The 9733-nt window shown below is 41.3% G+C and overlaps 1 long non-coding RNA gene across 1 annotated transcript; it reads right to left on the bottom strand.

Moving 5' to 3' along the window:
• Window positions 1-1203: 1203 nt before the first annotated feature.
• On the bottom strand, window positions 1204-9073 carry LOC134421041 (uncharacterized). Its single transcript, XR_010028505.1, has 3 exons — window positions 9009-9073; window positions 4117-4207; window positions 1204-1228 (listed from the first exon to the last, which is right to left on the bottom strand). It is a non-coding gene; the product is annotated as an uncharacterized LOC134421041 (long non-coding RNA).
• Between the last annotated feature and the right edge of the window lie 660 nt (window positions 9074-9733).

Consider the following 9733-nt stretch of genomic DNA (forward strand, 5'->3'; position numbering starts at 1 on the left):
TGACACCTTTAATACTGGTGTGCACATCCTTTTAGATGTAGCAAGGCACTGGATTTGGAGGTCTGGTTTGAAGCCACATCAAATTATATCAATCTTTTGAATATATAAACATAGATTGAAAGTTCTGGTGTGACCCTTCCCATTCCCTTCTTCCCCTTTCCCTTCTTCTACTAAAATAATTTATGCATACAGAACTGCAAACTCATGAACAAACCTGTAGAAAATAAAAGGTGTTGCAAAGGCCATGCAAATTAGTGCCTTACATCCAGCCAAGCTCATCTCCTACTTCCCAGTCACATCAAATTGTGATCTTTGTCCTCCCAGTTTCCTACCTGCTGCAGAGATGTGTCTCCTGCGGCACCTTGGAGGAGGCCAAGCTTGGCAGCTGAGGAAGCCAGATGTCAGGGTCTACAAAGAAAGTTTTCAGCAGTGGCAGCTGCTTGTCAGATCACATTCCCCCGAAGGCTTATGTTTGGCTCTGATGGTGTATCTGTTGGTGGCCATGGCTGGTCTTCCTAAAAGTCATATGTGGGATCAGCTCCCAGTGGGAAACTCAAGTTTCTTCTCCTGAAAGGCAGTCTCCACTGATTTGCAGCTCTGAGAAAATGTTCATTCTTTTTTCTCACGTTCTCAGAAGGAGTTTCTGTTCACTTTGTATAAAACTGAATTATTAAGAAAGGTAATTTCTAAAGAAGAGAATGAAACCCCTTTTATTTGTACAGTTTTGAAGTATAATTTCCATAATAACAAATATATACATTCATACCTACAAAAGTTTTTATCCTTGGATAGGAACTGGCTTTGGGATACTTATGATGGGTATTGATTTTCATTTGAAGCAGAGAAAACTAAGACAGATCCTTTTGAACTCAGGCACTCCACAAGCACTTAAAAGAGTCTTTGGTTATGAGATTACCTTGTAAACATAATGATCAAACGAGGCTTCAGAATGACATGTTAGAAAAGTCAGCATTTACCCACAGATTGAAAACATTTGAGACAATCTCTGTCACAAAGTAAGCAGACACCTGTGTCATTAAATGAGACTTCACCTTGAGCTGTGAGTCAGGCAAACACTGTCTGTCTTCAAGTACTCTTCCTCCTTTTCCTCTGGGCAGGTCGATTGGAAGATGGCATTTTCCTGCTGCTGCTGGTTGTGCTCTTGCTGCCTGGGCACTGGCTTGGTGGCTGGTCACAAACCTGGGACTGGAATCTTGGCTGCAGTTGCCTGTGGAAGGAGGAGAGCACACTGACAGAGGGGCACAGTGTATGGATGAAACCCTTAACCACAGTGGTGCTGAGGGCCCTGTAAATGGTCAGTCTGATGGCTAGTAACAACAAATGCCTTGGACTGAGAGGAACATGAACCCTATTCCTGTTCTACCAGGAAAGGATGCCAGGCCCTGCTCCTGATCCCTGTGGCTGTCCCACCTGACAGGAGCACTGTTACCAGCCTGAGCAATTCCTCACATTTGATCATTCTCCCACCTGCACTACAGACAATTATGGGTTATGGTAATGGCATTAAAAGAGAGATAAGGGCTACAGAGAAGCCCTGGCATGCAAAGAGGAGTTTGAGAAGTGTACTCCTGCTCCTGGTGACAATCACAGTGGCTGCAGGGTGTGAGCTGGGGGCTATGCTCACAGATGCCACATGAACCTCTGTCTTGACCCCAGGGAAGCAGCCATATACCATCAGCATTGTGAAAGCTGCAGGATCTCCTCCTTTGTCTCTCAGAGTGTCTCACTGCTGTTGGCATCTGTATGGGATCAGATGAGACTTATTTTGCCATAGTACATGGACATAGTTAAGGAATCCAGCTGATTCCTTTATGTTTCCTTCAGGCCAAAGAAACCCATGGTTTCTGTCCTACCTCCAAGGCAAGTGAGCTGTATCTCTGGTTAACATCTCTGTTCTCTTTAAATCACTGCAGCTTTCATCAGGACAGGTAGGTAGGATTTTTCTTGTTATGTCAGGGCATCAACAGAGTAAAGCTTTTTCTACCTTTGTTGCACTTTTGCTACACCTGTCTCTGGTGATGCCCTCAGAGATCCAGGCAGGGACAGCCCCAGGCCAGGCAGTAGATGGCACCAATGTACAGCAGTTACAGTATGCACAAAAACAGTTTTAAGGAAAACAAAATCACACTGTTCTTCCTGCTTACAGCCCTTCTGTTTGATCTTGGCTCAAAAACATCTTTTCTAATGATCATTTTTCCTAGCAAAATCCAGATCCTGCATCTTCAGGTGCAAGCACAATTCAAGGCTCTCCATGGTTGTTTCTCTTATTCAATTTACCCCTCTGTAAAATCAGCACAAGAATTAGGAAGCAGGATCCCTTCATCTCTGTTTCATGCCTGTAACAAATCATTAACACCCTGTACCATTCTCTTCCCAATTGATAAATCTGGTTCATGGTCAAAGTATCCATGCACCGACCCAAATTTCAAGCTGACAACCATATTTGAATGTGGAGGGAACTTCTTAGGGAGGGTTGCTGCTGATTCCCCTCCCTCTCTGTACTCTGGACCATAATCTGCTTCCCAGGAGCCATTAGTGAGTTTTTTCCAGTGGAGATTTCTGGCTATCACAGGGTCCTTGGACAGCAGCAGAATTGTCTCTTTCTTGCTGTAATCCAGAAACATGTTCTAGTTTGTTTCACACCCTTTGCTATTGCTCTTAAGTTTCTGACAGTATTTTATGGCCCGTAAGATGGATTTTGATACAGGAGAAAGAGGCACATACAGACTTTTAATACCTTCATGTATGTTAATATGGCTGCCTGCAATTTTTGAGGCGTGTCATGATCCAATTGTTTCTTTAGTCCTGATATCTTGGTGCACTGAGGATTGCCTCACACTTTGCTTACCTGTACTCACAACTCCAGTTTAGATCTGCAACAGGATGAGGAACTCTTGTCTTCCATGGCTTTGCTTACAAACGTGGAACACAAAGCAATACAGTCCATGGCACCACCTTAAATACCTCCTGAATAATTATGACAGAGCCATTTGGTGTCTCTATTCCCCTCCTCCCCTCCTGCAGTCACTCAAGGTTCATATCCAGGCTGCCAAAACTAGCTAAGCATCTCCCAACTCTGTAAAGTCCACGTGGGGCAGAGCATTTGTACTTACAGAGGGGTTTCACCTGAAACCTGGAGGGTCACAGTTTCTCCAGAAACAGAAAGAACAACACCTCCAGAGCTGCAAGAAACTATGCTGGCTAACATATATTTTAAAGTGAATCAAAGCATTATTTCTGTAGAACAGATAATTTTTCTGAAACTTTAAAATAGTGATAGAAAAAAAAAAAAAACCCACAAGAAAACCTGGCAAGCTGTCACTGTCCTCCTACAGCTTTTAGCCAGCTCTTCTTTATGATAAACACATTATTGGCCCTATATAATTTTCACATTCCCAGCAATTGTTCAGTTTGGTCTGCCCCCTTCTCTCCTACTTTAATTCCACTCACAAAGGAGTTTATTTCAAGGAAGTTTTGTTTTAAGTTGAAGTTTTAAGATAAGTTTTAGCTGAGGTGTTGTGTCCACCTGAGTTCATTAGAAGGTGAGTTCCCTTTGCTTATCTGAGTCAGAATAACCTTATTCTGAATAACACCTAGGTACTTGGGAGGTATCTCTGGCTCAGGAAGACAAATTATAAAAGACTTCAAGTCTCAGTGGCCTCTCCAATAGTTCTGAAGATCCTGCTCAGTGGGAACTACAGATGGTCCAGTAGGCACTACAGAGAAATTTAGGAGACAGAGATTCTCTAGAAGCACTGATTTCTTTCCTGTCCTTGTCAGAATTGCTTAAATCTCTGCAGTTGCCTTTCCTCATCTCCCCTTCTTTTCCTCATCAGGGTGCAGCTACAAGACTGGAAATAAACAGTCAGATATTTGCTCTGTGTTAATAAAACCACATATAGGTCCCTTCATCCCCATTTCTAAGGACAATAAAGTAAAACATTTGTGAAGAATTATAATCCACTTTTTTCTTAAGCAACCTTGAAAAGCCAAAGAAGGATTTCACATCAGCATGTAGTTTTACACCAACAAGCACATTTAGAACATTATGACTCATATAAGTATTTCTGGGTCAGAGGAAAAAGGGTTATTTACCTTTTGCTGAAGAGCTACAGTCCTTCAAGGGAGGGGAAGAAGTGAATTGGAACATGGTAGCTGGGTCATCAGGACCAGGTTTCTACAGTCCCTGTCACAGTATATGAAAGGTGAGTAAGGAAAGAAATACATTTCTCCTTTACCTTCCCCCCAGCTCTAGACACCTCTAATCACAAACCAGCTCTCAAAACCCAATTTAAACTTTCTCATCAAAGATCTAAAACTTCAAAACTGGACCATGCAAGATGACAAATACAGGATAAATTAATGACACAGCCTGCTGGGGGTGGGGGGTGGTTCACTGTGACTCATGGGCATTTGTAGGTGAAACTGAGTGGGTGATCTCAGATTAGTAATGCTGATAACTGTTATTTGGCCACTTTATATAGGTGGATACAGTGGACAAGATTTGGAACATGCAGTCCTTGGGAAATGGACTGTGCACCATGCTGCAGAAAAGGACAAAACTATAGGAAGGAGAAACAGGTGTTGGTTCCTGCTGTAGAAATGCTGTTCACTCAGCCCAAACCTGGTGACTGACTTAAGCTTGGCCATGTGAAGCAAACACACCAAATAGATGCATTACTCACAGCACTATGGTGCTGTCATGTCCCTCAGCCCCATGTATCCCTGGAAAGTGTCCCCTCTAAAATACTCAGGTCCCACAACAAAACTTTGCCCTGCTAAGCTAGATCTGCCACTGCCTGGGTGTAGGAGTGATGGTCATCAGGGCTCTGTGTCATCAGGACTTCCTGTACACCAAGGAGCTCTGCTGCAGATCAGCAGAGAGCCAGCAATGCCAGCCTTTCAAAGTAACAGTTTAAAAGACTCTGCTTTAGTGGACACTGATGAAGTTATATTCCTTTCTAGATGTGCAGCCTAGAGTGTCATGAGAATGCTGTTCTGTGGTTGTTCAAGGTCAGAAAGGTCCATATTTGAAGGTATCTAGAGGGTATATTTCTTGGTAATGCATGACATCTATTGATTCATATATGTGCAAGAGTCTTCCCACCCTGGGTAATTCCTCTCCACCATCTGCTCCCAGCAGGCTTGAAGTTACAATTTCTCTTTATGAGAGTTAGAGTTGTTTGAATAGAGGATGCTAAAAGGCCTGAAAGATCATGCTGGGTAGGGAGCATCAGCTAGTTTAGCTTTGTCAGAGGAGGAGGATGAAATAAAGGCAGGCAACTGCTATTCTGGCTCCTGCATATGCTCAGTAGCTAGACCTAGTTAGAAAAATCTACTCTGACGTTCAAGGCAATACATTCTATTTGTCAGCTGATTGGTTTGATGAGGGCAGTCAAATCTGCCAGCAATAGATACAGTGTGGTGAGTAACATCCTCCATAGCACAGCAGTGCCATGGCAGTGCATAGAGAACATGGGTGTTCTACCAACATGGAAAGAATTCCTAAATCAGGGTCTGTGACTGTGATAATTCTGTCACTAAGGTACTCTGAGGGATGGTGAGAGATAGATGAAGATCTAAATATGCTTTCCATAAGATTAAAAGAATAAAAAAGAGCACTATAGATCATCCTAGTATTATTGGGAAACCTAGTGTGCTTGCTCTGTGCCAACACAGTAAGATCTCCTAAGGATAATACAACATCCATGTCCTAAAGATGACACAACATAAACATCCAGATTTGCAGGAAGGGAGCCAGAGAATATTGGATCAAATTTGTCTGTGTACCCAGCACTAAACTGTCTGCTGTAATTGATACCAAAGTTAGAACTTGAGCTTCCTAATGAAGCAGTAGAGCACTGAGTCCCCACTGGTTTTGGTTCCCTAACAAACACCATCTTTATGAAGTCACATTAAAGGAGTTCATGTGGAAGCTACATATTTAGGACATGTGAGGACCTACCATTCAGTCAAGAGTCCTGGATCAAGCAAGTGGTGCACTGACTAAATTAGAACTCAGGGATGGTTATAAGATCAGAGGTTAAAACAGATCTCTGTAGTATTCAACCATGAGACTTGCCATTCACATTTCTACATAGCCCTGCAGAAATCCACTTTGGGAGTTGCCATTTACTCTGCTATTTTACACATTTTAAGTTATTCTAATTCATGCAACAGTTCTTCCTCTTCTCCAACCATTATTCAGCTCCCATAAAAGCATTATAAATAGACATCCAGGTATGTATGTACTGGCTCTCCCTTATCCATATGCTTGCTGACCTCTTCAAAGCACCCCAATAAATTGTGATGCCCGAGCAAAAAAGGTTCATTTAGATTCCCTGCTATGAAGTTTTCTGTGCATCAAACACTGGCCTGTTGCTTTAACCTTGTGTCTGAAGCAATACCTACATTTATTCTTGATGCCCTTTGATAACGGTTCTCAGGATGCTGAATTAAAGTACTCTGTGGTCAGTATTACAGAACAGCTCTGACTACTCCCTGATCTATTTCTTCAGCCATACCTCCAAGATATTTAAATTCCCAATAAATTTGCAGATGGTACTTTTTTCACTTCCTTTTCTGAAGCAAATAAGATACTTATACTCATCAGTTGTGGGCAGACAACTTGACATAAAAGGCAGGGTTCAAAGCATGAAATTTTCTGCATTCTAATTGCCAAATTGAAACAAAAATAAAAGATCTTATCTGATATAAATTACTGTTACATAATTAACACTACTTACATGAAAATATGTTATGTTCTAAAAATGCTAGAGGGTAAAAAAAATACAACAACAATGATGAGATGAAGGAAAAAAACCAGTGTACTCCAATTTTCAGGCACGAGTGGGAAGGAACTGCAGAATGCTGGGACAAAGATGTGTAGGACAAATATATCGCCTGCTTGTGTACTGTTACCAAAATACTCACTGAAACACATGGGGCATAAACAACCCTATTTAGAATACAAGATTGCACACATAGTTAAAAAGCTGGGAAAATAACTTGAAAACCTAATGAGCATCAAATGGATACTGTGGAGGAAAATGCCAGAGAAATGGCAGGTGTGAAGGCTACGTAAGATCATCTTCGATGAACAAGTCAAGAGGGTTATGAGTACTTAAGATTTGTATCACTTCTTCAGATTATAGATGATAGCTCTTAACAGGAGGATGCTACTGACGAATTACATTGTCAAAATATTGTTGTTATATAGGCATGAAGGGTAAAATATGTTTAAACACACAGTTTTGGATATAGTGAGATATCTGTTCAGCTCAAAGGAAAAGATGCAGATATTGCTTAAAAAGTAGGATCCTTTCTGCATCAGAAATGTGCATGCTGGGATAAAACCATTGATGTGAGCTGTGGGCATGACATTTCCAGAAAGATACAGAGCATTAAGAGAACAAGCGTGAGAGGTCATGGATTTATAGACCTCTGACCAGGAAAGTAATGTTAGCAGTACTGTATTTGGAAGAGGCAGAGGATACATAATGATCTGCAAACATGCAAAAGATTGCTTTGCAGAGTGAAGTCAACATTTGTGTTTAAATGTTTTAAAATTGTGACAAAGATTAGATTGGTATCAGAAAAAAATTACTTACTGTGGGGGTAGGGAAGCCTAAGATGACTGAGGAATCTCCACAATGGGAGCTTCCCTGCAAGCATGTTAAACAAATACCTGGTGGGGGAAATTCAGGTGTGGTTGATCCTGTTATGTACCAGTGGACCCCTCTAAGTCCCTCCAGCTGCATCAATGATCTCTGCATTTCTATGAAGTTGTGTACAAGGTTAGATGTTTATGACAAGATGACGATGACTTACCTCCCCATATTCTTTCTAAATGAAATCTGTATGTCATAAATACCGATTTTTAAAAAAGGTTAAGAATTTAAAAACAGACATTCCCGTGAAAATGATTAGCTTTAAATCAAAACCAAAATCCCTTATCAAAATATTTCAAATGAAAACAAATATTCTGATTGAAAAAAAAAAAAAAAAAGCTCCAGTTTAGGATTGTTTCCCTGGTAACCAGGAACACTGTCATTCTGTGGACTTGTTCTTCCCATTCTCCCCCGTGTGCCAGGCTTCCAGCTTGCCCAGCACTCCTGTGGCTGGGACTCCTGTTAGGGTTGCTCCCCCCTCTCCCAAATTGTGGATCATGAAACATTATGGTATGTGCAGACCAAGGTGGGTGCACAGCTGGAAGAGAACAGGATCAAGAGGAACAACAGAGTTTCAGTGAAGTCACCTAGCAAAATATGTAAGGAGAAATAGTTTTAGTATAACTTTTTATTAAATTAATCTCTTTGGGTTTTTAGAGAAAAAATAACTGTCTCTTGTCCCCCACAGACAGCTTGAGGACAAATAAGTAATTTATGAGAAGCTCCCGACATCAGCTTTCATATTTCTAATACATCACAAGGAATGATCTGATTCTGGGTTGTTTTTTACTCCTTTGGTTTCCCTCAGATGAAGAGATTGCATTCAATGCAGCCATTGGAAGTGTCAACATTGTGCACTTCCCCTAAAGCAAGACTCAGCCTCTGCCAGGCTGTGCTCAGGGGCTCAGCACTGGGCTCAAAACATGATAAAACAAACCACCCATAAAATGGACATCCCTTCATCCCAAATCAATGGGAAGTCTATCACCCTTTGTTAATAATGTCTGTTCCAGGTGAATGATCCGGTGGGACAACAATTTCCCTGTGCTGTGCTCACATTTCAGAGGGGTACTCTAAAAGGAGCAGCTGGTTGACTTCATGGAACAGACCAGCAACTCCAGTGGAGTCCAAAGGGGTATTTTGGGTGATACACTTCAATAACAACTTCCCAGGGTGCTCAGGTGAGAGGCACTGCCCCACCTAAATATTTGACCTGAAGCTGCTCACTGAGCAGGCTCTCCAGGCTGAGTTCTTTGATGGATCAATTTGGAATGTGTTAATGGCATTACTCAGCACAATAAATAAAATGAGACTCACCTTAACGTTTCTTGGAAGGAGTCATGGAGTTTATGACACCCAGTGGGAACAGCAAGAGAGGGTCATCTGGAAGGAACAGGGAAACATGCCGAGTGCTCACAAGGGAAATTTCAAGAAACAGATGGAGAAAATATCAGAATTCTCAGCAGCCCCCAAGGAACGGATGAAAAACTTTTGGGTCAATAAGCCAGAGAGTGAAAGGCTCAGAAACAAGGTTTTTGGTCAAATTATCTGGTCCACATACTGGGAAATGCTAATAATCCACTAGTTCCTTCAGTCTTCATGGGTGCAAAATGTTGAAAAACTTCTGAGGTGAAGCAGTAGGAGAGATATTTCCCATGTTATTTATGGGAAATATTTTTTTTTTTTTTTTGTTAAGTGGAAAGGATGGCTTTTCATTCACTGAAGAACCTTATAAGGAATCTGAATTTTCTTTCTTTTGATGATAAAATCAATAGGAGAGAGAATTTTCTAACCTGATCATCAGATCTGTTACTGAAGGCTCAATTGGTGCAGAAACACAACACAATAACAATTTTAGATGGAAGTTCCATTTGTAGCTGTTAAATTACCCAAAGGATCTTTCACATGAATGCTCCAGACTGAATAGCATGTGCGTATACATTCCAGCCATGGATCCAAAACAAATTAGGAAGCTAATACACACCCTCCACTGGGACTTAATTGACCATTAGTTTCCTAGGTTCTGAAAAATCATGTCATTA

The sequence above is a fragment of the Melospiza melodia genome, chromosome 8 (assembly GCF_035770615.1).
Source record: "Melospiza melodia melodia isolate bMelMel2 chromosome 8, bMelMel2.pri, whole genome shotgun sequence".
NCBI lineage: Eukaryota > Metazoa > Chordata > Aves > Passeriformes > Passerellidae > Melospiza > Melospiza melodia.